The sequence below is a fragment of the Crotalus tigris genome, unplaced genomic scaffold, assembly GCF_016545835.1.
Source record: "Crotalus tigris isolate CLP2741 ecotype Arizona unplaced genomic scaffold, ASM1654583v1 scf7180000017663.5292952, whole genome shotgun sequence".
In the NCBI taxonomy this organism is placed as follows: Eukaryota; Metazoa; Chordata; class Lepidosauria; order Squamata; family Viperidae; genus Crotalus; species Crotalus tigris.
Genome location: NW_024096550.1, coordinates 1,503,913 through 1,531,048, shown reverse-complemented (window position 1 = coordinate 1,531,048; position 27,136 = coordinate 1,503,913). Strand labels below are relative to the sequence as shown.

Here is a 27,136-nt window from a genome sequence, read left to right as displayed (position 1 = left end):
TTCATTTACACTTTCCATTATTGTGTCTCCAACAAATTGTTCAATTACTTCTTTGTTACTTCTTACCATTGTCCTACAAATCTAAACAAAAAAATTACAAAGAAGAATATTATTGTGTCCTGAGCCTGCAAAAGCAAACTCAGGATGTTGCATTGGTCCCGGGCATTCCAAAAGCTGCCCAGGACCAGACAGAGCAGTGCCAGCCTTGTGTGCATGTGCAAGGCACGAAAACGCTCTGTTCCTATTGGTTGACACTGTCCGGGCTTCTGGCCATATAAAAGGCTTCCGTGCCTTTGTGTTTTTGCTTGGTTGTTGTAGAAGGAGAATAAAGTGTTTGTTCATCATCGCCATGTGTCTTCATCATTCACATGTGAACGAAGGACTTAACACTGGCGACGAAGCTGGGATCCTTTGCAAGCTGAAACAAAAGATTTAAGGACTTACCCAGAAAGTCCTGAAGAGTGGAAAACGGCGTCTGAATCAGGGTCCCAGCCTGCCACTACAGCGTCGCTGGAGGGTGAGCTCGGCTAAAGGACCCTTTCCCCAAACAGCAGCTTGCAGAGGAAGCGAGTGGTGAAGGTTGTAAACTTTACGATGTCGAAGATTGGCCGCTTGACTGATTTCGATGTCTCCCACCCAGAGAGATGGAATTCCTATGTAGCACAGGTGGAGAACTACATCAGAGTAAATCAGATTAGAGAAGACGGCCTGAAGACAGCAACTCTTTTGTGTGCCTGTGGACAAGAAGCTTTTGACATCGCAGAAAATCTGGAGGCCCCTGTACCTCTGGAGTCAGTAACATATGCTGACTTGAAGAAAATGTTGAAGGAACGCTTCCAGCCGAAGGTGTCCGTCATTGCTTGGAGGCACATGTTTGAGCAGAGAGACCAGAGGCCGGGTGAATCTGCTGCTGACTTTTTTGCGGCCTTAAGGCAAGCAGCCAGATTTTGTGAGTTCAAGGATCTGGAAGAGAAGCTGCGAGATTGCTTTGTCTGTGGCTTAAGGAGCAGAGACTTACAACAAAAGATTTTTGCAAAAGAAGATGTCTCCTGCCAAGAGGCGTTGTGAGAGGTGGCAGCTGAGGAAGCAGCAGGTGGGGCTGTGAAGGCCTTGAGCCTCGCCAGGAATCCTCCAGACACAGCTACCGTCCATCAAGAGGATGCTCGAGAAGGATCAGAAGAGGATCCTAAAGAGGAGGTCGACAGACTTCACCAGCCAGCTGAGAGGAGGCAGAAGGGACATCCGGTCAAGGCCCCAGCATCTTTTCAATGCTTCAGGTGCGGAGGACGCCACAAGTGAGCTGACTGCAGGTTTCGCTCCGCCATTTGCAGGGCGTGTGGCAGGCAGGGCCACATTGCATCCATCTCTTTGGGTCGCCAGAAGGCCCAACCTTGGGAAGAATTGCTTCAAAAAGGTACCAGGGTCCCCAGCCAAAGCAGGGTGGGTTTCTGCACATCACGCAGGAGCATTCTAAGAACAGGGACACACAAGCCTCTTAAGAAGAAACTTTCCATTAACATTAGGTTGTAAGGGGTTCCCTTACTGATGGAGTTGGACACAGGGTCCGCTCTTTCCATTATTTCAATTAATACCTTTAAAAGGATTTGCAGCAGTAGTGGCCTTTGAGTTAAACTCAGGCCATCGAATCTAATACTCACTGATTTTCATAATTCTATGGTGTGTGTTAAGGGGGAGGCCACCCTTAGGGTACAGTATAAGGATTTTGAAGGTTCCCTAGATGTGGTGGTTGTTGGGGGTCAATGTACGAGTCTTATTCGACTCAATTGTTTTGAGGCTCTGGGAATCCAGGTAACTGGGCTACACAGCTTGCAAATGCTGGGCCTTGCAGAGGTTTGCAAGGAGTTTGCAGATGTGTTTAGTTCAGAGCTAGGATCCTACAAGAGGCCTCCCATTTCGCTACAGTTAGACCCAACCATCACGCCCATCAGGGTTAAGCCTAGGAGGGTACCTTTTGCCCTCAAAGGTAAGACTGATGCTGAGCTGGACAAATTGCTCCAGCAGGGCATTCTAGAACCTGTGGATTCTAGTCCATGGGAAATCCCCATAGTAACGCCTCTAAAGGCTAATGGGGAAATATGTATATGTGCAGACTATAAGTGCACACTGAATAAGGCGCTGCAACAGCACGCTTATCCAGTGCCTGTGGTAAGTCACATTCTGGCCTCCCTCAAGGGGGGGGGCACATTTTTGCTAAGCTTGACCTAGCACAGGCCTATCAACAGCTATCTGTTGATGAGGCAGCTGCAGAGGCCCAGACTATTGTAACTCACAGGGGGGCCTTCAAGGTCAAGAGACTGCAATTTGGGGTAAATGTAGCCCCTGGCATATTCCAAAGTGTCATGGAGAGCAGAGGTATTCCTGGGGTCTGTCCCTACTTTGATGACGTCTTCATTGCTGGGGAGTCATCTCAAAATTTAGCAGAAAGATTGTCTTGCTTCGTTTTCAAAAAGCAGGCCTTAAACTAAAGAAGGATAAATGTAAGACAGGAGTCACTTCTACTGACATCTTACGATTCAGGATTGATGCCCAAGGCATTCACCCTGATGAAACTAAATTGCAAGCTATCCAGCAGGCCCCAAGCCCTAAGTCTAAAAGTGAGCTGCAAGCCTTCTTGGGGCTATTAAATTTTTACCATACATTTCTCCCACATAAAGCTGCAGTGGCAGAGCCATTACACAGGCTCTTAGACAAGCAGGCTCCTTGGCAGTGGACTAAAGTTCATGACAAGAGTTTAAATGAGGTTAAGGCCTTGCTCACTTCTAATGCTGTTTTAGCGCATTTCAATGAGCAACTGCCTGTTTGCATCGCATGCGATGCATCTCCTTATGGGGTGGGAGCTGTACTGAGCCATCTGAAGGCTGATGGGACACAGGTCCCTGTGGCCTATTATTCAAGGACTCTCTCCTTTGCAGAGCGAAATTATGCTCAAATTGACAGAGAAGCTTTAGCCATAGTGGCTGGCATTAAGAAATTTCATGATTTCTTATATGGCCGCCATTTCACGGTCTATACTGACCATAAGCCTCTGCTGGGTTTGTTTACCACTAACAAACAGACCCCACATATCATTTCTCCTCATATGCTGAGATGGTCCATTTTCCTGTCAGCATATGACTACACTTTAGTTCACAAACCTGAAAAAGAAATGGATCATGCAGATGGCCTGAGCAGATTACGTCTGAACCAATTAGAGCCAGATCCTACTCCAGCCATTAATATTCTTTCCATTCAGGAGTTGCCTGAGTTTCCCCTCAATGCTAGGGACGTGGCTGCAGAAATTGCCACTGATCACACGCTTACACGCGTGCTGACATGGGTGTTGTCAGGATAGCCTGACAAGTGCCCAAATACTGAGTTCCAAAGCTCCTGGCACAAGAAGCATGAGTTTTCCACTTTCAAGGGTTGCCTGTTATGGGGTAGCAGCCTCATTGAGGTCTAGAATATTGATTTCTCTACATGAGGGACATCCTGGTATAGTCAGGATGAAAGCGCTTGCGCGCAGCCATCTTTGGTGGCCTGGGCTCGATAAAGCCATCGAGGCCCAGGTGCACGGGTGCCAATGGTGCCAACAGTCATGGCCTGAAATGCCTCAGGCCCCAGTACATAGGTGGGAGGAAACTCAAACCCCATGGTCTAGGATGCATATAGATTATGCTAGGCCCTTTTAGGGGCAATTCTTCCTGGTTGTTGTTGACAGCCATTCCAAGTGGCTAGAGATTGTTCCTGTTTCCTCCACTACTACTTCCAGGACCATCCAGGTGTTGAGAAGAATTTTTGCATCACGTGGTCTTCCAGATGTTCTGGTTTCAGATAATGGCCCTCAATTTACCTCTTCTGTGTTCCAGGCTTTCCTTCAAGCCAACCTGATCTGGCATGCAACGTCAGCTCCCTTCCATCCATCTTCCAATGGATTGGCAGAGAGAATAGTGCGCACCACCAAAGATGCTCTCAAGAAACTGACTTACAGTAACTGGCATCACAGGTTAGCAGATTTCTTTCTTGCACACTGCACCACACCATGCACAGCCACAGGGAAGAGCCCTGCTGAACTCCGCTGGGGTCACCGCCTCAGCACTAAACTGGACAGCTGCACCCTGACCGGGTGGCTTCACAGGTGTCACAACTGCGGGCACCTAGGAGACTCCAGGTGGGCGATCCGGTTTGGGCAAGAAACTATGGGCCTGGACATCTCTGGGTCACAACTGTGGTCTTCAAGTTCTCTGGGCCATTGTCATACGAAGTTGCCTTGGGTGACGGCCGCGTTCTTCGCAGACCCATAGACCAACTGCGTTGGAGACTGGACTGCCATTCTTCCGCTCCTGGCTCTGCTCTGGGGGTGGAGGAGGACCATAATATGCATTCTGGGTTACCGTTTCCCAGGCCTAACAGGCCCTCATTAGATGCTGATGAGGCTGTTGGGGAGTTATCCCAAGGTTCTGCAAGTGCTCCAAACAGGAATTCACTGGATAGGGGATCTTCCCACACATCCATAATTACTCCAGACAGGGAGTCATACCGGGGGTATCCACAGTATCCACATATGTCAGATAGTGCTCCAGACAGGGAGACTGACCGGGGGTATCCACATAAATCACAAACAGCAAGAGAAATGGAATTCGACCAAGGGCTCTTGCGTAATTCAGCAATTGCTCCCAAAAGGAGGTTTCCAGCAAAGGGGGTTGCCATGGAGGCGGCTGCTGACTCTGGCACCTCTGGCATGTGCTTGGAGGCCATAGAGTACTGGGGCACTTCCGTTACCCAGCCCTCTCCATCTGCTGACCTTGGGCTTGAGGGACAGTGTTCCCAAGAGGGGTCCATTGGGTATTCCGACTTGGACTCAGAGGGTCCACCAGTCTGCAGCTGGCCGGGTCAACCAGGTATTTGGGGCAGCAAAGTCCTGGCCTGCCTAGCCTAGTAGGCAAGCAGGTAGGCCAGGCACCCTCACCAGGGTCACCTGGATATTTAGGGCAGCAACGTCCTGGCCTGCCTAGCCTGGTAGGTGAGCAGATGGGCCAGGCAATCTCTTCGGGCCTTAGAAGGTCGCAGGGGGCCAAGTGCCCACCCAAACATCTGAGAGACTTTGTGAGGTTGCTGTCAAATCATGAGGGACCTTCTTATGACGCCCCTGAATGGAGGGAGTAACTAGGGATGTATTATTTTGCATTATTTGATTTCAGATACATTTATTTGTATTAATAAATATTGAAGGGGTTTGCCTGAGTGCAGACTCGAGTGTTCCACACTCTTTGCATTTGAATAATGCAACTGTATGCCACTCTTCCCAGTGCATGACGTACCTGTGTGTACGCAAAGTATGTTCCATCTAGGGGGGAGGAGTGTTGTGTCCTGAGCCTGCAAAAGCAGGCTCGGGATGTTGCATTGATCCCAGGCATTCCAAAAGCTGCCCAGGACCAGACAGAATGGTGCCAGCCTTGTGCTCATGCTCAAGGCGCGAAAATGCTCTGTTCCTATTGGTTGACACTGTCCAGGCTTCTGGCCATATAAAAGGCCTGTGTGTCTTTGCGTTTTTGCTTGGTTGTTGTAAGAGAATAAAGTGTTTGTTCATCATCACCATGTGTCTTCATCATTCACATGCGAACGAAGGACTTAACAAGTATAATTATAGATATGCTGTAAGAATTAAGAATTAATTAATGCCCCTTTATGGATTACTGCCTTGTCGTGGCGAAGGGGCTTGCGTAACTCAATGAAGCTATAAGCTATGCCGTGCAGGGCCACCCAAGCAGAGAGTTCTGACAAAATGTGATCCACTGGAGAAGGAAATGGCAAACCACTCCAGTATCTTTGCCATGAAAACCCCATGGACAGTACTAAAAGGAAAAAAGATATGACGCTGGAAGATGAGCCCCTCAGGTCAGAAGGTGTCCAATATGCTACTGGGGAAGAGCAGAGGGCTAGTACTAGTAGCGCCAGAAAGAATGAAGCGACTGGGCCAAAGCCGAAAGGACGCTCAGCTGTGGATATATCTGGTGGTGAAAGGAAAGTCCAATGCTGTAAAGATTTTTTCTCCATAGGAACCTGGAATGTAAGATCCATGAATCAAGGCAAGCTAAACGTAGTCAAAAAAGAGATGACAAGACTGAACATCGACATCTTAGGAATCAGCAAACTAAAATGGACAGGAATGGGTGAATTTAACTCAGATGACCATCAGGCATACTACTGTGGGCAAGAATCCCTCAGAAGAAATGGAGTAGCCTTCATAGTCAATAAAAGAATAGGAAAAGCAATACTGGGATACAATCCTCAAAATGACAGAATGATCTCTATTCGAATCCAAGGCAAACCATTCAATATCACAGTAGTCCAAATCTATGCCCCAACCACTGGTGCTGAAGAGGATGAAATTGACCGGTTCTATGAAGCCCTACAGCACCTTATAGAATTAACACCCAAAAATGATGTCCTTATCATCATGGGGGATTGGAATGCTAAGGTAGGAAGCCAAAAGATAACCGGAATAACAGGCAAGTTTGGCCTTGGAGTACAAAATGAAGCAGGGCACAGGCTAATAGAATTTTGTCAAGAGAATACGATGGTCATAACAAACACTCTTTTCCAACACCCAAGAGACGGCTCTACACATGGACATCACCAGACGGTCAACATAGAAATCAGATTGACTATGTGCTCTGCAGCCAAAGATGGAGAAGCTCTATACAGTCAGTAAAAACAAGACCAGGAGCTGACTGTGGCTCAGATCATGAGCTTCTCGTTGCAAAATTTAGGCTTAAATTGAAAAAAGTAGGGAAAAGCACTAGGCCACTCAGGTATGAACTAAATCATATTCCTGATGAATATACAGTAGAGGTGACAAATAGATTTAAGGAACTGGATCTGATAGACAGAGTGCCTGAAGAACTATGGATGGAAGTTCGCAACATTGTACAAGAGGTAGCAACTAAAACCATCCCAAAGAAAAAGAAATGCAAGAAAGCAAAATGGCTGTCTGAGGAAGCTTTGCAAATAGCTGAGGAAAGAAGGGAAGCGAAAGGCAAAGGAGAAAGAGAAAGATACACCCAATTGAATGCAGAATTCCAGAGAGTAGCTAGAAGAGATAAGAATGCCTTCTTAAATGAACAGTGCAAAGAAATAGAAGAAAACAACAGAATAGGGAGGACTAGAGATCTCTTCAAGAAAATTGGAGATATGAAGGGAACGTTTCATGCAAAGATGGGCATGATAAAGGACCAAAATGGCAGAGACCTAACAGAGGCAGAAGAGATTAAGAAGAGATGGCAAAACTACACAGAAGAACTATACAAGAATGAGCTTAACATCCCAGATAACCACAATGAGATGGTCATTGACCTCGAACCAGACATCCTAGAATGTGAAGTGAAATGGGCCTTAGAAAATCTGAGCAACAACAAAGCTAGTGGAGGTGACAGTATTCCAGATGAGCTATTCAAAATCTTAAAAGACGATGCAGTAAAAGTGCTACATTCAATTTGCCAGCAAATTTGGAAAACTCAACAGTGGCCACAGGATTGGAAAAGGTCAGTTTACATTCCAATTCCAAAGAAAGGCAATGCCAAAGAATGTTCAAACTATCGCACCATTGCACTCATTTCACATGCTAGTAAAGTTATGCTTAAAATCCTACAAGCTAGACTCCAGCAGTATGTGGATCGAGAACTACCAGAAGTACAGGCAGGATTTCGAAGAGGCAGAGGAACTAGAGATCAAATTGCCAACATACGCTGGATCATGGAGAAAGCTAGGGAGTTCCAGAAAAACATCTACTTCTGCTTCATTGACTATGCAAAAGCCTTTGATTGTGTGGATCACAACAAATTGTGGCAAGTCCTTAAAGAGATGGGAGTACCAGACCATCTCATTTGTCTCTTGAGAAACCTATATTTGGGTCAAGAAGCAACAGTGAGAACTGAACACGGAACCACTGATTGGTTCAAAATTGGAAAAGGAGTCCGGCAAGGCTGTATACTGTCGCCCTGCCTATTTAACTTATATGCAGAGCACATCATGAGAAAGGCAGGGCTAGATGAATCAAAAGTTGGAATTAAGATTGCCGGGAGAAATATCAACAACCTAAGATATGCAGATGATACCACTCTAATGGCAGAAAGTGAAGAGGAACTAAAGAGCCTCTTGATGCGGGTGAAGAAGGAGAGTGCAAAAGTTGGCTTGAAACTCAACATTAAGAAAACCAAAATCATGGCATCCGGCCCTCTCAATTCCTGGCAAATAGATGGGGAAGAAATGGAGGTAGTGACAGATTTTATTTTTCTGGGCTCCAAGATCACCTCAGATGGGGACTGCAGCCAAGAAATTAAAAGACGCTTGCTCCTGGGGAGGAAAGCTATGGCAAATCTAGGCAGCATTCTAAAAAGCAGAGACATCACCCTGCCAACAAAAGTGCGTATAGTCCAGGCCATGGTTTTCCCAGTTGCAATGTATGGCTGTGAAAGTTGGACCATAAGAAAGGCTGAGCGCAAAAGAATTGAGGCCTTTGAACTATGGTGCTGGAGAAGACTCCTGCGAGTCCCTTGGACTGCAAGGCGTTCAAACCGGTCAGTCCTAGAAGAGATCAACCCCGACTGCTCTTTAGAAGGCCAGATCCTGAAGTTGAAACTCAAGTACTTTGGCCACCTAATGAGAAGGAAGGATTCACTGGAGAAGAGCCTAATGCTGGGAAAGATTGAGGCAATAGAAGAAGGGGACGACAGAGAATGAGATGGCTGGATGGAGTCACTGAAGCAGTAGGTGTGAACTTAAATGGACTCCAGAAGATGGTAGAGGACAGGAAGACCTGGAGGAACGTTGTCCATGGGCTCGCGATGGGTCGGACACGACTTCGCAATTAACAACAACAACAAGAATTAATGCTTAGAAGTCTATAACTCTGGCCAGTTTGCATCCCATCAGCGATTACCACAGTACAATGAGCTCAGATACTATGTCCTGGTCCCAAGCCACAATGTTGTCACCTGCATCATGATCTCGTTGCATCATTTGCCTGATGACATTAAGATGCTTATCATGTCACTTGCCCTTCCATCCCCCTGCTTCCCTTTTCACCCCTGCAAAAATCCAAGAACTTACCTATAGTGGATCCTTGGGAATAGCCAACATAATAAAGTTGTTTCTGTCCAGTTTTAGCTAGGATAAAATATATAATAGATGGAAGATCTTCCATTGCCATTTCATGAAAACTGAAATAAAATAAAGTCAATCAATCAATCAAATCTTTGTTACAGTCATAGCCAAATATTAGAAGGGTGACATACAAACAATTGATAATTTTAAAATCTAAGAAATATAAAATATATAAAGTTCATTTTAAAAAAAACCTAAAAGGTATATATAAAAAATATAAAAGGAATAAAAAATATAAAAGAATTATATGGCTGACTAAATCTATTATAATGCAAAACGAAGAACTGGATGATGAAACTTATATCACTATAGCAACATGTGGTAAGCTACACAAACTATCTCTCTTTCCAGATTATTTTTGCATTGATTGTGTTCATAATTGCTTATTTGTCATAGAACTATAGGATGGGAAGATTTTGAAAATTGTAATCTAATAGAAATGTAAAAGAAAACAATCACCTATCTATTTGGGGGAAGAAAATGTATGGAGGGATGGTTTTCAAGAGAATCACAATAGTGGCCGTGACTGGTGCTGATGACAGTCAAAGCCCTGCCCGTTTTGTGTGTGCATTATGACATGTTAAAAAGGAGATAGGACTTTGATTGCACAATCATAGCTACCATCTTGATTTTTTTTTAATCTCTCCTGTGGACGCCCTTGACAGCTGATGAACATGGATGCTTCTGTCCAATCAGACTCATAACATAGTTCAAGATGTTGGGTTTTCCTTTCAAGTCACAGACATGGTATGATCCATCTTTTGAACTTCTATCTCACTTCATGCCCATATTAAGTGAGGTTTTATCACTCCCCCCCCAGCACCAAATGTTTTAACGTACCTGAAATTCCAGAATTCTTCTTCTTTATGTGAAAAGTGCTGGTGTCTTTTACACCATCTGCTTCCTCAGTTATTTGCCAACCAAACGTCAAAGCCAGCATCTGCCAGTATAAAACCTAAGCTGCTATTGGGTTCATTAGTTATCCATATTCCACAATCTGTAAGAATTCCTGGCATCAGTAACACAGCAGGTTTTGAAGCTGTAAACAAAACAAAACAAAAAAAAGGAAAGGAAGAAAAGAAGGACATTTCAAAAATAATTACATCAAATTGCCTATGGATGACAAAAAATCAACTTCAAAATTAAGTATCTGGCCCAATTACAACTGAGCTATAAATATGCAATACAAAATAACATTAGAAGGCAAAAGAATAGTACAAACATTTGCTTTGGCTTAATATTTTCATTCATTCATTCATTCATTCATTTATAACTGCCCATCTCACATGAAAGTGAATCTGGGTGGCATTATAACACTATATAACTATAAAAATGAGGTTATGTTCTTTCCTGTTTCCCCATGTTCATTTAAATGAAATGATTAGCATGTAGTTTAGTCATCAAGACCATCTTGAGATTCCTTGACTGAGATCTAGACCTGGGAAAATCCCAAAACATTCCTATTACATGATATAATAATATCATGGAAAATGAAACAAGCTTGAGGCCATTATGGTTTTTTTTTTTCTGTGTTCATTTGTTTTCAGGGTGACTTCTATTTCCCATATGTATGAACAAATAAATTACTTCAAATGATCCCCCCCTTTATATGAAAGAGTTGTCTCACTGCAGAAGATATCTACAGAAGATAAAAATATAAATAGGATATTTCAGTGATGGCGAACCTTTTAGAGACTGAGTGCTCAAACTGCAACCCCAAACTCACTTATGTATCATTGGGTGCTGGGTGGGCGTGGTCCATTGAGTGAGCATGGCCCATTGGGTGGGCATGGCAGACTGGGTGGGCATGGCCACCTCGATGTTGCTCATGGGGAGGGACACCTGTGGGAGCCAGGCAGGCTTGGGGGACATCCAGGGGGTCTCTGGCGGGTGGGATGTGGGCAGGAGGCTCGTCCTGCAAGGCGCGGCGAGGCAGGGGGCAGGGCAGGGGTGCCATTGCCACAGGGCAAGGCGAGGCAGGGGCTGGGCAGCTGCTGCCTGACACCATTGCCCCCCCCATGCACAGCAAGCACATGGGGACCAACTGTGTCCATCAGCAGCCACAGCCTGCTGGCCCCTCAGTTTTGGCATAATGTGGCTTTTTGCCGCTTTGCACATCATACCCAATGCAGCTGCCATGAGGCCACAGAACAAGCGGGGCAGAGGTAAGGCACCAGTATACCAGTTTCTTACTGCCACCCGGCTTGTTCCATGGCCTCATGGCAGTGGCATTGGGCAGTAGGTGGCAAATGGCCTGTTTCAGCGTGATGCAGTTGTTTGCCGTCTCACGTATTGCGCCCAATGCTGCTGCAATGCAGCTTGGCCAAAAGCGGCTGTGAAACAAGTGGGGCAGGTTTCCCCCCCCACCCACTGCGTGGATCGCCCTGACACCACTGCCTTTCCCCCCCACCCGCTGCACGGATCACGCTGCAGCCGCTGCTAGGAAAGGGCTTTTTCCAAGCTCCGGAGCTTGCATCCATGACTGTGGGGTGATTTTGTGGAGTGCCAGTGGCCCGATCTAGGCTCCAGAGACCTGGAAAATGCTTCTGCCACTTGTATTGGCCATGGAGGGGCGCGAAATCGCTCTGCAGCCCTAGATGCGAGCTCTGGATGACTGGAAAATACTTCTGCCGCCTGGATCTAGGGCTGCAGAGCAATTTTGTGCCCCCCATGGCCGATCCAGGCAGCAGAAGTGTTTTCCAAGCCTCTGCAGCTCACATTCATGGGTGCGGTGTGATTTTACAGCATGCCAGCGGTCTGATCCAGGCTCCAGAGGCCTGGAAAATGCTTCTGCCACCTGGATCTAGGGCTGCAGAGCAATTTTGCCCCCCCCCCATGGCCAATCTGAGCGGCAGAAGTTTTTTCCAATCCTCTGGAGCTCGCATCCATGGCTGTGGGACGATTGTACAGTGCACCAGCGGCCCAATCCGAGCTCCAGAGTCCTGGAAAATGTTTCTGCCACCCAGATCTAGGGCTGCAGAGTGATTTTGCACCCACCCACCCCCCGTGGCCAATCCAGATGACAGAAGCATTTTCTAGGCCTCTGGAACCCGGATCGGACCACTGTCATGCCGCAAAATCACCCCATGGCCATGGATGCAAGCTCCGGAGACCTGGAAAAGACCTATGCCACCTGAATCAGCCATGGGGAGGGGGTACAAAATTGCTCTGCAGCCCTAGATCTGGGCAGCGGATGGGGCCTTTTCCAAGCGGCAATGCGATCCACATGGTGGGTGGGGGGATGGTGGCAGCACGATCTGCATGATAGGTAGGGGGAAGGCGGTAGTGGCAGTGCGATCCACATGGTGGGTGGGGGATTTTGCGCCTCCCCACGGCCGATCCAGGTGGCAGAGTTCTTTTCCAGGCCTCCAGAGCCTGGATCGGGCCGCAAGGGTGCCGCAAAAATCACTCCGGAGGCTTACCTGAACTTGTGCTGGCAGCTGCCTCTACCATCCAGCCTGGATGCACCCAGTTCTTGCAGCTGCTCTCTGACTCTCAGTGCAAAGAGAGAGAGAGCAAGAATGCAAGCACATGTGGAGGAGGAGGAGAGCAGCCTGGCCCCACCTCCCTCTGGGCCGATGGCGCGCGTGCCCACCGGGATGGCTCTGCGTGCCGCCTTTGGCACGTATGCCATAGGTTTGCCATCACGGGGATATTTTATAAGAGCAAATCAGTATTAAGAAACTTTGTTTTGGTGAACATTAAAAGCAAAAAAAAAAAAAAAAAAACCTGAGGCTTTCTTTCCAAGAATTCTGTTGATAGTAAGGAAGTAATCATCATTTGTCAGGATTTCATGTTCCTCATTAGGATAACCATGATATTGTAAGACCTCACTCTGGAAAAAGATATAAAAAAAAATATTCCATTCAAAACTTTGTCTTACATTTGTAGTATGTTGGATATTTGCCTTTGCAGAAATGTTTATTAAGGCAACACTACATTCTTAATAAAGGGAGAAATCCTATAGTTACCCCAAGAGAGAGAGAGAGGGAGGGAGGGAGAGAGAGAGAGAGAGAGAGAGAGAGAGAGAGAGAGAGAGAGGAGGATTAAAGTGGTAATCAGTCTTGTTCAACTTTTAATCTTGTTTATCTTTTTATCAGATCCAACCTTACAAAATACAATCTTAGCTAATAAGGTTCAGCCAACAAAGGTTAATATCTTTAATCATAAGATTTACCGCCAGCTAGATTTGCCTGAGAAGTTGATAGGAATCTTTAACCTGACCTTCAGTTGATGGGAATATTAATAATAGCAATGTCACTACATATTATAATAAGCCAGTTCCACAAATGAAAAAGTGATCTTTTTGATAATCTCTCCAGTATTTGGAAGAATAATTTTGATATATATATGTGCCAATCTGACAGGAGTCCAATGGCAATGATTATAATTTTCCACTACAGTTCTTGCATTGAAGCTGAGGTGACTCCACCTGGTTTCCATAGCTGCTGCCAGTTTATCTCCTGTATAAGATCACCAAGATCAGTATCCTCAGCTTCCTTTAATCCATATGGTGGATCTTTATTTCTGATTGCAATAATAATGTATACATTTTTGAGGTTGTTCCTTTTGGTTGTTCTAAATCAGTGGTTCTCAACCTTTTTAATGCCGCGACCCCCAACCGGTCGTAAGTCGAGGACTACTCAACCGGTCGTAAGTCGAGGACTACTCAACTGGTGCAGCACCGTTTGCAGAATGGGACTTTTGGCGGGCTCAGCAGGGCAGAGACAGCCTGGACAATTCCTCTTGGCTTTTGAAAGCCAATAGAATTAGACTCTATTCAAGAGAGTCTATTCTATTGGCTTTCAAAAGCCAATAGAATAAAAGGGAGTAGCACAGCTAAGGAAAAGGGGGGAAAAATGGCGGACTGCGTTGTTTGGCGACCCCAGTGAAATGGTCATTCGACCCCAAATGGGGTCCCAACCCACAGGTTGAGAACCACTGTTCTAAATAATGAAGTATTAAATTCTCAGAATTAGTATAAGGCCATATTACTGAAGTTCTAATATTTCTGTGGCTGCAAGGAGATTTGAGTTGACACCAAAAAACTCAATATCTTATCACCTGCTCTATCTTATCTTTATTGAGAGGTGCACCATTACAGTAAAACTTTTAGTCTATAAAGATTATATTCTGTCAAATATTTCCTTTTAGCCAAACCAGAATAAAGATCCTAATCAAAATAGATTATCAAAGGAATAAAAAGAGAAATATCGTATAGCAAAACTGTGTATTTATTCTTCCAAATTTAGAGAATATTGAATATTAAGAATAAATGTTTTAGTGAAAACATTTTCAATCTGTTTTATTCCAGAAAAATGGTTCAGGTAAAAAAAAAACAAAACACTGATTTATAAACTTATTAGACTCTAACTAGTTTCAGTCTGAATCCAGTGTTTAGAAGAGTCCTCTATAAATGGAATCATATGTTCTAACGTGCCACTTGATGATGTATTGAGGAATTGGGCATGCCCCCGCCTACTGGGGCTGGAGGAGGTTTCTACTGAGTATTGTCACAGAAGTCAAGATAGCATGCACAGTAGTGCAATCAATGGTTGCACCACCGTAAGATCGATGAGAGATCAAAAATATCTGAATTCAAAAGAATATTCCAACCCAAAATAGGCATGCTAAATGATACCACTAGGCAAATAGTAAGAAATTAAAAATAGATCAAAGAAAAATGCCTGGGTGTTTAACTTTAACTTTTTGAATTTATTTTTTACTTTGTTTTTTGCTCTTAAAACTTGACCAGTGGTTGAATGCTGATTTATTTCAACCCTTGTTTTTCTTTTCCTTTTCCTTTATATTTTTTTCCCTTTTTTTCCTATAAAGACTGAGGAAGATTGGAGAATGGATTTATTACACCTAACTGGAAACCATTTCTGTTTGGACTTTGTTGGGAAGATAGACCCATTGTGGAGACTGAATTCATTATATTTAATTAGACAACAAAAAGGTGGCATTAAGAAATAAACATGGATATTTGACCCAGGACAAATTACTTTTAACTTTTGGGATGATTTAGGATAGATAAGATGCTGTGGCAGACTTTCTACAAGTATATTACAATAACAGTTTGTTAACAAAGAGTTTTAAGACATTATTTTATTATTATTATTATTATCGATCATCGCACAGTCAGCCAGATGTTCAGACTGGATTTGGCATTTTGTCTACCTATCGAGTCCTTACCCAGGGCCTGGGATAGGCAGATGTGGATGTTTGATGGTATTACAGATATCGTCGCAGGATGGAAGCAGTTCCTAGTAAGGCCGCCTTTTGCAATTGACTAATAGCGAATTTGTCAATGCCAATGGTGTTCAAGTGGTGCTCCAGTTGTTTTGGGATTGCACCCAAGGAGCCTATTACTATTGGTACTACCCTTGCTTGCTTTTGCCACAGTCTTTCTATTTCTATTTGTAGGTCTTTGTATTTTGTTATCTTCTCCAGTTCTTTCTCGTCTATTCTGCTGTCTCCAGGCACTGCCACATCCACTATCCAGACTTTTTTGTCTTTCTTATCGACAATTGTTAAGTCTGGGGTGTTATGTTGCAGGTGCTTGTCTGTTTGAATTCTGAAGTCCCAGAGCAGTTTAATTTATCATTTTCTATGACTTTCTCTATTTTATGATCCCACCAGTTTTTGCTTACAGGCAAATGATATTTTTTGCAGATCTTCCAATGCACCATTGTTGCTACTTTGACATGCCGCTGCTTGTAGTCAGTCTGTGCAATCTTCTTGCAACAGCTTACCAAGTGGTCCACTGTTTCTTCAGTTTCTTTGCATAGGCGGCACTTACTGTCTGTTGCTGTCTTCTCAATTTTGACTTTGTATGCATTTGTCCTTAAGGCTTGGTCTTGTGCAGCCAGAATTAGTCCCTCGGTCTCTTTCTTCAGTTTTCCTGCTCTTAGCCATTGCCAGGTTTTATTATTATCTGATTTCCCAGCTATTTTTTTCATGTATTGGCCATGTAGTGCTTTGTCTTCCCATGCCTCTATTCTGTTCTTCATTTGGTCTTTCTTGTAGGCCAGTTTGGTTTCTCCAATAGTTAGTAAGCCTTCCTGATATACTAATTTCAGTGCATCTTCATCATTGTTCTTTAGATATTCTTCCAAAGCCATTTTTTCTTCTTCAACCATCTGATGTACTTGTAGCATTCCACGCCCACCTATTTGCCTTGGTAGATAAAGTCTATCAATGTCACTGTGTGGATGAAGGGCATGATTCATTGTCATTATTTTCTGGTCTGCCTATCCATTGCTTTTAGTTCTGCTTGAGTCCAGTCCACTATTCCAGCTGTGTACCTAATGACTGGGATTGCCCAGGTGTTGATTGCCTTTATGGTATTTCCTCCATTGAGTTTGGATTTTAAGATCTTATTCACTCTCTTGATGTATTCACCTCTAATCTTTTTCTTGACTTCAGTGTGATTGATGTTGTCAGCTTGAAGGATACCCAAGTATTTGTAGTACTCTTCCTCATCCAGACTCTTAATGTTATTTTCGTGGGGCATCTTGATTCCTTCAGTTTTCATTATTTTTCTTGTTTGATAGTAAGTGTGGCACATTTGTCCAAGCCAAACTCCATTACAATATCTTGGCTATATATACGGACAGTGTTGAGCAGCGATTCTATTTCAGATGATGTTTTTCCATACAGCTTCAGATCATCCATGTAAAGGAGGTGGGATAGTCTAGCAGATGTTTTTGATGTTTGATAACCATGTCCTGAGTTATTCAGTATTGTTGACAGAGGAAACAGTGCAATAACAAATAGTAATGGTGATAATGAATCTCCTTGAAATATTCCTCTCTTGATATTAACCTCTCCAGCCTTTCACCATTGATCTGCAACTGTGTCTTCCATTGTGCCATCGATCTTTGCACAAATTTTCTGATGTTTCTACTGACTCCTGTTATTTCTAGGCACTTGATTATCCAGTCATGTGGCAGAGAGTCAAATGCCTTTTTGTAGTCAATCCATGCCACCTTCAGGTTGGTCTTCCTTTTCTTGCAGTTTTCCAAGATCATTTTGTCTATTAGGAGTTGATCTTTTGTTCCTCTGCTATTGGGGCGGTTTCCTTTCTGCTCAGGTGGAAAGAGATTGTTTTCAATCAGGTGGACAGAGATTGTTCTCAACTAGATGCTGTTGTACTGCATCAGCTACCACACCAGTTAGTAATTTGAAAGTTGTTGGTAAGCAGGTAATTGGCCTGTAGTTGCCTGGTGTTGCCCCTTTTGCTGGATTTTTCATTATTAGGTAGGTTTCCCAGTTGTTAGCCACTTTTCAATTTCTCCTCCTTGTAGTATATTGTTGAACTGTTTGGCAATGAGTGGGTGTATAACAGTTAGATGTTTCAACCAAAACCCATGCAGTTCATCTTCACCTGGTGCTGACCAATTTTTGATTTTCTTTGCTCTTTTTTCTACCATTCTTGTTGTTATTACTAGTTCTTTCATTTCAACTTCTGTTTTATTTGCATCCACCTCTTTTAACCAAGCTGCATCCTTGTTGTATTTCTTTGGGTCTCCCACCATTATCTGCTTCCAGAATTGCACTGTTTCTTCCTTGTCAGGTACTGACTGATTCCTTGCAGTTTCCCCATTGATGGATTGGTAGAAACGTTTCTGATTGGATTGAAATTGGAGGTTCTGCCTATAGTTTGCAATTCGAGCTTAATATCTACTGATTTTCCTGGCTATAGCTGTTATTTGTTGCTTTATTATTTCCAGTGCTTCCTTGATCTTCCTTGTTTCTAAGTGGTATTTCTTGATTAGGTATTCTTTGGTCTTCTTGTTCTTCAGCTTCTTTTCTTTAATCTGTTCTAGCTTGCTTGCATGTGATCTTAACTTGCTGATCTTATTTTCTAGTCTAACCTTCCATTTTTGTGGTGCACTGGTTGTTTGTTTTTCTTTTTTGTTGATTTTACATCCCAGGTATTCTGTTATAACTGCAGCTGTGCTGTACATTAATTGGTTTGTTTCTTGCAGTGAATTGTTGCTTATACTTGCTATTGCAGTATTTGAATCTTTTAATGCTTGTGCTAGCTGTTTCTTTGGAACAAGCTTCAATGCAGGCAGCCTTATTCTGTTGTTTTTGTGCTGTTCTAGATGCTCAATTATTCTTTGTTTCAATTCTTTTATTTCTTTAGTTAGAGTTAGAGGTTTTTGTTCTTCCTGAGGAAGAGGTGCCTGGTTTCCAAATGAGAACAGTTGTATATCTCTACTGGATTCTTTCACTGCCAACTCCCCCTGGTTTGCCTCTACATTCTGAATTACTTCTTGTAAGGCTTTGATTTCTTTTCCCTGGGTAAACCTTTGCATTTCGTCCAATTCTGTTTCTGTAAATACTTTATTTCGTGTTATAAATCGGCGTTGATCTGCTAGTCTCTGTTCTGTTATTTCTGATTCTGGATGTTGTTCTTTCCAGAATTGGTGCATTCGTTTTAGATATCATCGTCTTGTTGGACTTGATCTGTAGTAACAGATCATTATTTCTTTGTTTTCCATCACTGTGTATCTGCGACGGGTAAACATCTTTTCTTCCAGTAGTTCTGCAGCTGCTGGCCCTGGTTTCTCAGCCAACAGTCCTGAGTCCTGTAACCCATTTTTCACCAGATATCCAGGAACTCCAATATCTAGTGCGGACCTTGTTAACCCGGGCGACATCCGGCCGGTATGGCATCCTCCCCCCTGAAATTACGTCTCACCATATTTTTTAGGTTTCTAGACACTCTTGTCGACTCCTCTGATGAGGGGGGGGGGGGAAGTCCAGGATGGTGTTGAACCTTGCTGCATAGCTCTAATCTTCCTCAGAGTACACCAGCCCACAACCACGTCACGGTAGTGCTCGCATGGGATTATTATTATTATTATTATTATTATTATTATTATTATTATTATTATTATGGATCATCGCACAGTCAGCCAGATGTTCAGACTGGATTGGGCATTTTGTCTACCTATCGAGTCCTTACCCAGGACCTGGGATAGGCAGAAGTAGATGTTTGATGGTATTACAGGTATCGTCGCAGGATGGAAGCAGTTCCTAATAAGGCCGCCTTTTGCAATTGACTAATAGCAAATTTTCAATGCCAATGGTGTTCAAGTGGTGCTCCAGTTGTTTTGGGATTGCGCCCAAGGAGCCTATGACTCTTGGTACTACCCTTGCTTGCTTTTGCCACAGCAGTCTTTCTATTTCTATTTGTAGGTCTTTGTATTTTGTTATCTTCTCCAGTTCTTTCTCATCTATTCTGCTATCTCCAGGCACTGCCATGTCCACTATCCAGACTTTTTTGTCTTTCTCATCGACAATTGTTAAGTCTGGGGTGTTTTGTTGCAGATGCTTGTCTGTTTGAATTCTGAAGTCCCAGAGCAGTTTAATTTTATCATTTTCTATGACTTTCTCTATTTTATGATCCCACCAGTTTTTGCTTACAGGCAAATGATATTTTTTGCAGATCTCCAATGCACCATTGTTGCTACTTTGTCATGACGTTGCTTGTAATCAGTCTGTGCAATATTTTGCAACAGCTTACCAGGTGGTCCACTGTTTCTTCAGCTTCTTTGCATAGGCGGCACCTACTGTCTGTTGCTGTCTTCTCAATTTTGACTTTATATGCATTTGTCCTTAAGGCTTGGTCTTGTGCAGCCAGAATTAGTCCCTCGGTCTCTTTCTTCAATTTCCTGCTCTTAGCCATTGCCAGAGCTTGTTATTATCTGCTTTCCCAGCTATTTTTCTTAACGTACTGGCCATGTAGTGCTTTGTCTTCCCATGCTCTATTAGGTTCTTATTGGGTCTTTTCTTGTAGGCCAGTTTGGTCTCTCCAGTAGTTAGTAAGCCTTCCTGAATACTAATTTCAGTGCATCTTCATCATCCGTTCTTCAGATATTCTTCCAAAGCCATTTTTTCTTCTCAACCCACAAATCGGATGTACTTGAGCATTCCACGACCACGAGATTTGCCTGGTAGAATAAAGTCAGCAATGTCACGTGTACGTGGCATGAAGGGCGTGATTCATTGTATTATTTTTCTTGGTCTCTGCCTATCCATTGCTTTTAGTTTCGGCTGAGTCCAGTCCCAATATTCCAGCTGTGTACTAATGACTGGAGTGGACCAGGTGTTTGATTGCCTTCATGTATTTCCTCCATTGAGTTTGGATTTAAGATCTTCTCACTCTCTTGATGTATTCACCTCTAATCTTTTTCTTGACTTCAGTGTGCTTGATGTTGTCAGCTTGAAGGATACCCAAGTATTTGTAGTACTCTTCCTCATCCAGACTCTTAATGTTATTTTCGTGGGGCATCTTGATTCCTTCAGTTTTCATTATTTTTCCTTGTTTGATAGTAAGTGTGGCACATTGTCCAAGCCAAACTCCATAACAATATCTTGGCTATATATACGGACAGTGTTGAGCAGCGATTCTATTTCAGATGGCGTTTTTCCCTACAGCTTCAGATCATCCATGTAAAGGAGATGGGATAGTCTAGCAGATGTTTTTGATGTTTGATAACCATGTCCTGAGTTATTCAGTATTGTTGACAGAGGAAACAGTGCAATAACAACTAGTAATGGTGATAATGAATCTCCTTGAAATATTCCTCTCTTGATATTAACCTCTCCCAGCTTTTCACCAGTGATCTGCAACTGTGTCTTCCATTGTGCCATCGATCTTTGCACAAATTTTCTGATGTTTCTACTTACTCCTGTTATTTCTAGGCACTTGATTATGCAATCATGTGGCAGAGAGTCAAATGCCTTTTTGTAGTCAATCCATGCAACATTCAGGTTGGTCTTCCGTCTCTTGCAGTTTTCTAAGATCATTTTGTCTATTATGAGTGGATCTTTTGTTCCTCTGCTATTGGGGCGGTTTCCTTTCTGCTCAGGTGGAAAGAGATTGTTTTCAACTAGATGCTGTTGTACTGCATCAGCTACCACACCAGTTAGTAATTTGAAAGTTGTTGGTAAGCAGGTAATTGGCCTGTAGTTACCTGTTGTTGCCCCTTTTGCTGGATTTTCATTATTAGGTAGGTTTTCCCAGTGGTAGCAACTTTTCAATTCTCCTACTTGTATTATATGTGAATTGCTGGCAATGAGTGGGTGATATAACAGTTAGATGTTTCAACCAAAACCCATGCACGTTCATTCTTCACCTGGTCTGATGACCAATTTTGATCTTTTGATCTTTGTTCTACCTTTTTGTTGTTATATAGTTCTTCATTTCAACTTAGTTTATTTGCATCTACCTCTTTTAACCAAGCCGCATCCTTGTTGTATTTCTTTGGGTTATCCCATATCTGCTTCCAGAACTGCACTGTTTCTTCCTTGTCAGGTACTGACTGATTCCTTGAAGTTTCTCCATTGATGGATTGGTAGAAACGTTTCTGATTGGATTGAAATTGGAGGTTCTGCCTATAGTTTGCAATTCGAGCTTCATATCTACTGATTTTCCTGGCTATAGCTGTTATTTGTTGCTTTATTATTTCCAGTGCGTCCTTGATCTTCCTTGTTTTTAAGTGGTATTTCTTGATTAGGTATTCTTTGGTCTTCTTGTTCTTCAGCTTCTTTTCTTTCATCTGTTCTAGCTTGCTTGCATGTGATCTTAACTTGCTGATCTTATTTTCTAGTCTAACCTTCCATTTTTGTGGTGCAATGTTTGTTTGTTTTTCTTCTTTGTTGATTTTGCATCCCAGGTATTCAGTTATAACTGCAGCTGTGCTGTACATTAGTTGGTTTGTTTCTTGCAGTGAATTGGTGCTTATACTTGCTATTGCAGTATTTGCATCTTTTAATGCTTGTGCTAGCTGTTTCTTTGGAACAAGCTTCAATGCAGGCAGCCTTATTCTGTTGTTTTTGTGCTGTTCTAGATGCTCAATTATTCTTTGTTTCAATTTTTTTATTTCTTTAGTTAGAGGGTTTTGTTCTTCCTGAGGAAGAGGTGCCTGGTTTCCAAATGAGAACAGTTGTATATATCTACTGGATTCTTTCACTGCCAACTCCCCCTGGTTTGCCTCTACATTCTGAATTACTTCTTGTAAGGCTTTGATTTCTTTGCCCTGGGTAAACCTTTGCAGTTCGTCCAATTCTGTTTCTGTAAAGACTTTATTTCGTGTTATAAATCGGCGTTGATCTGCTAGTCTCTGTTCTGTTATTTCTGATTCTGGATGTTGTTCTTTCCAGAATTGGTGCATTCGTTTTAGATATCCTCGCCTTGGTGGACTTGATCTGTAGTAACAGATCATTATTTCTTTGTTTTCCATCACTGTGTATCTGCGACGGGTAAACAACTTTTCTTCCAGTAGTTCTGCAGCTGCTGGCCCTGGTTGCTCAGCCAACAGTCCTGAGTCCTGTAACCCATTTTTCACCAGATATCCAGGAACTCCACTATCTAGTGCGGACCTTGTTAACCCGGGCGACGTCCGAGCCGGTATGGCATTCTGCAATTTACGTCTCACCATATTTTTTATGGGAGAGACACTCTTTGTCTGACTCCTCTGATGAGACCTGTCCAGTATGGTTGAACCTCTGGCATAGCTCTCATCTTCCTCAGAGTACACAAGCCCCACAACCACGTCAAGTTATTATTATTATTATTATTATTATTATTATTTCGGGATTACTTGGTATAGCTTTTCCCCTAAGGGAATAATGTCCAAATATGAAGGCGTATTTTGTTGTGTACACGGCTTAAAGGATTTAAACGCTGATCTGGCACATGTTTGCTGAGAGAGAAGTCTCACTGCATTCAGTAGAATTGACTCCGGAACTACACAGTCCTTACTGTTTCAAAGCTGAGTTAGAGGATTCACAGCAGATCTGCATTAAAATTGTATTTTCAGGGCAAATCAGTCGCAGAGCAGTGAGCGGGGAGGCAAGTTCCCAATGCAAGAAAACCTGGAGAAGGAGTAGATAAAGGTTACGCTTCCCAGGCCTTCGCTGCAAATCACACCTTGTCTTTGACACTTTGAGCAACCTGGGCCTGTTTCCAGCCTTCGTTCTCGTTTGCTGCACATCCAGAGTTTTGCATGTTGACTCCGAAGCGAATGCCATTACCGGTACATGAAATTACTTGCAAAGAAGCATGTGTATATTAAGGAAGCCATGTGTGTATATTAAGGCTTCAAAGAGAACAGGATTCATTGAGTAACAATGACTGGTCTGCAGTGATTTAAGCTTCTCTCGCTTGACATCCTTCGCAAAGATATATTGGGATTGCAACTGGCTAAGAGTTCATCGCAGTCCTTCGGTCTGGAAGAGCCCAGTTGGAAAAGCCAATATAATTCTTCTTCCTTCACATTTTCCCAGTTATAACCCTGGTTTGGTCTGTCCATATGGTGTGAAATTAAAGAGTTTTTCCTCATGTCTTCTGCTAGTTGGTGTTCGCGGATACGTTCTGCCCATCTTCTGCCTGTTTGTTGTACACAGCGGTTCCTGCCGTCCTTACATTGTATGTTGGTTTTTTTCTTCTGGGGTGTTAAAAGGTAAAGACTTTTCATTGTTAATTCAAATGGAATAATTTGGAGAAGTAAGGGAGCATTTCATTGGCTCAATTTCTCTGTTCCTTCTTCGATTTCCTTCCAAAGTCTCTATAGCTTTAGTTGTCGCCTACACACTTACTGTGGCTTGTCTGTCTTAACTAAGACTTTTTTTAAAAAACCTAATAATTTTAAATAGTATTGTGAAACAGCTAGTAGAATGCAGACAATCTGCTTTGACCTGCAGATTTCACTTGGATCATCTTTGGAGGGGGGAAAGGGAAGAGAAGGAAAGGAAAGAGGGAAGAAAGAAAGAAAGAAAGAAAGAAAGAAAGAAAGAAAGAAAGAAAGAAAGAAAGAAAGAAAGAAAGAAAGGAAAGGAAAGGAAGATATTTCTGTGTGTATTAGTAGAAGACAAATACGCAAATCTCCTACTCTGTAAAACTGGAGCGTGTTTTGGGAAAACACGGTGTGCAAATATTAGCCCTTATTTATGAAGCAGGAGTAGCTGCAAAGGCAGATTTTAATACTCTTTATTAATCACAAGCATTAGAATGCCATCGTATGTAGGTCTCTTCCCAAGAATGCCCCAGGATATTTAGGGGGCTTATCCCACCCGTGTTTTTGCAAAACCTTCCAATGTTCAATTAAGGAGTGGATCAAAAGATGTTTCGCCCACAATCTTATGCAGATGTTGGAGCCAATGAATTGATTGGCCAGGTAATGGAATCAAAGTGCCAGAAATAAATGGGCCGCCTAGCTACGTCTTTGGGGAATAATTTTAGCCATTCTGAATGGGAGACGCAGGATAGATTTCCTGCCTGAGCAGGGGGTTGGACTAGATGACCTCCAAGGTCCCTTCCAACTTTATTATTTTTATTATTATAGAGTTTATGGCTACATGCCTATGGAGATTCGTCGAGGTCATGGTAGTCCCCAAAGGTGCTTTTTCAAAAGGCAACTGGACGTTCTTCGCTACAGGCAGTTTTCAACAAACTTCGATGAACGAAGACCAGTGCAATTATTGGAATTGTTGATGTTGTTTTTGTTGTTAACCATTCAGTTGTGTCCGATTCTTGGTGACTTTAGAGGGAAGTCCTGCCCATGCTGTCAATCACACCTTCAGCTGCTGGATGTTCATCTTTGAATCGGCTTTGACGCTATCAAGCCAGCGTGTTCTTTGCTTGCCCCCGTCTTCTTGATCCACCAACCATTCCTGGCATCCTGGACTTCTCCAGTGAATTTGCACAGGAGACACGGGCAAAGTAGATCAGACGTAGCCCTGTGTTGTTGGCTTCTGGTGAAGCTTCTGGTTTTATACGATTCAAATTTGATGTGGAATTAAGCTTCCATACTTTTTCTTATTTCAAGGAAATATTCTTAATTTATCAGTGCTAAGTCTGATTTTTTTTAAATTAATACGCTTAACAAAAATCACACTTAATGCTATATTTTACTAAGGAAATGCAACCATGTCTTTGAGAGAATTACTCCTGCTCTTTCCTCTCTCCTCTCCTCTCCTCTCCTCTCCTTTCCCCTATGCTCTCCTTCCTTCCTTCCTTCCTTCCTTCCTTCCTTCCTTCCTTCCTTCCTTCCTTCCTTCTTTCCTTCCTTCTTTACTTCCATCCTCCCTCCCTTCCCCTTCCTTCCTTCTTTACTTCCATCCTTCCATCCTCCCTCCCTCCCTTCCCCTTCTTTCCTTCCTTCCTTCCTTCCTTCCTTCCTTCCTTCCTTCCTTCCTTCCTTCCCTCTGTCCCTCTCTTCCCCTCCCCTCCCCTCCCTCCCTCCCTTCTTTCATTTCATCCTCCTTCCCTCACCTCTTTCCTTCCTCCCCTTTTTTACTTTCTTTCCTTCCCTTTCTTTTCTCATCCTACCTCCTTCCTTCCTTCCTTCCTTCCTTCCTTCCTTCCTTCCTTCCTTCCTTCCTTCCTTCCTTCCTTCCTTCCCTCCCCATTTTTTTCTTTTCCAATCCAAGGATTTTTTTAAAAAAAAAGAAGAATTAGAGTCCAGGCTTCCCTCATTGTGGATTCTGAGCATTGCCCGACCATCTTGGATCTGCCCAAAGCGACGTTGGCATACATTTTGTTTGGTCTGATCTCTCTAGGATGATTGTCTGGTCCTCCTTTGGATCCCTCCCAAGTAAACGAATGCGAAAGAAAGAAACATACGGAAAGATCCAGAAGAGCCTCAGAGAAGAGGAGGGGGCAGGCCTGGCCGGAGGGCACAAACGAGCCAGGATAATTGAGCGGGAAAAGAAAAATCGATTCGCTCTTGGCCCCCATTCTTTCCAGGGGTTTTGGGAAGTGGTTGTGGGGAGACTAATGGAAACCGACGACTGTGGGGAAGCTGCCAAATAAACAACAGGCGCCCGGCACGTCTTTTTCTCCAAATAAAATAGATTTGCTTCCTCGTGTTCTGCATTGTTGGAAAAGTCGAGTGTTGTTTGCTGCCAGCAGTGAGAAGGAAAACGTGTCCCATCTGAAAGGGATTTGGAAATGAATCAATCAATCAGTCAAGGGACCCTGGAGGTCTTCTAGTCCAACCCCTTGCTCAAGTAGGAGACCCTATACCATATCAGACCAATGGCTGTCCAGTCTCTTCTTAAAAGCCTGCAGTGTTTCAGCACCTACGACTTCTGGTGGCAGACTGTTCCACTGGTTAATTGTTCTCACTATCAGAAGTTTCTCCTTAGTTCCAGGTTGCTTCTCTCCTGGATCAGTTTCCATCCATTGTTGCTTGTCTTGCCTTCTGGTGCTTTGGAGAACAGGTTGACCCCTCCTCTTCTTTGTGGCAGCCCCTCAGATACTGAAAGACTGCTATCATGTCCCCCCCCCCAGTCCTTCTTTCCTCTAGACTGGCCATACCCAAATCCTGCAGCCGTTCTTTATGGGTTTTTGTCTCCAGGCCTTTAATCATCTTAGTTGCTCTTCTCTGCAGAAACTTTTTCCAAAATTCAACATCTGATGAGCGAGGTTCTTACAAGTAATGATAAGCCTAAGAGCAATATTGAGATGGTTGTTACGCTTATTACTTCTTAAAATAAAAATTGGAGGAACGAAACAAGCTACGATCCAGTTTGCTTTGAAGGATTTTAGCAGAGTTTCACCTGGATTATTTTGCCCGCACAATTGGGGGGGGGGGAAATGGCAACAGTGCCATCTGATGAGGGAGGAACAAAAATGCCATTTAATGCACTGCAGTGCAGTTCATGGATGGCCAGTTAATAGCAGTAGCGCTTAGAGCAGTGGTTCTCAACCTTTCTAATGCCGCGACCCCGTAATACAGTTCCCCATGTTGTGGTGACCCCCAACCACTTATACATCACCAGGTGTCAGGGGCGTGGCCAAAGAAAAGGGGGAAAAAATGGTGGACAGCCTTGTTTGGCGACCCCCGTGAAATGGTCGTTCGAGCCCAAATGGGGTCCCGACCCACAGGTTGAGAACCACTGGCTTAGACTTATATACTGCTTCACAGCCCTCTCTAAGCGGTTTACAGTC

The 27,136-nt window shown here is 43.4% G+C and overlaps 1 long non-coding RNA gene across 1 annotated transcript; it reads right to left on the bottom strand.

Annotated features, from left to right (window-relative positions):
* Positions 1-9,106: 9,106 nt before the first annotated feature.
* On the bottom strand, positions 9,107-12,996 carry LOC120304851. The gene is made up of 3 exons (XR_005555859.1): positions 12,892-12,996; positions 10,003-10,201; positions 9,107-9,218 (listed from the first exon to the last, which is right to left on the bottom strand). It is a non-coding gene; the product is annotated as an uncharacterized LOC120304851 (long non-coding RNA).
* Positions 12,997-27,136: the final 14,140 nt, after the last annotated feature.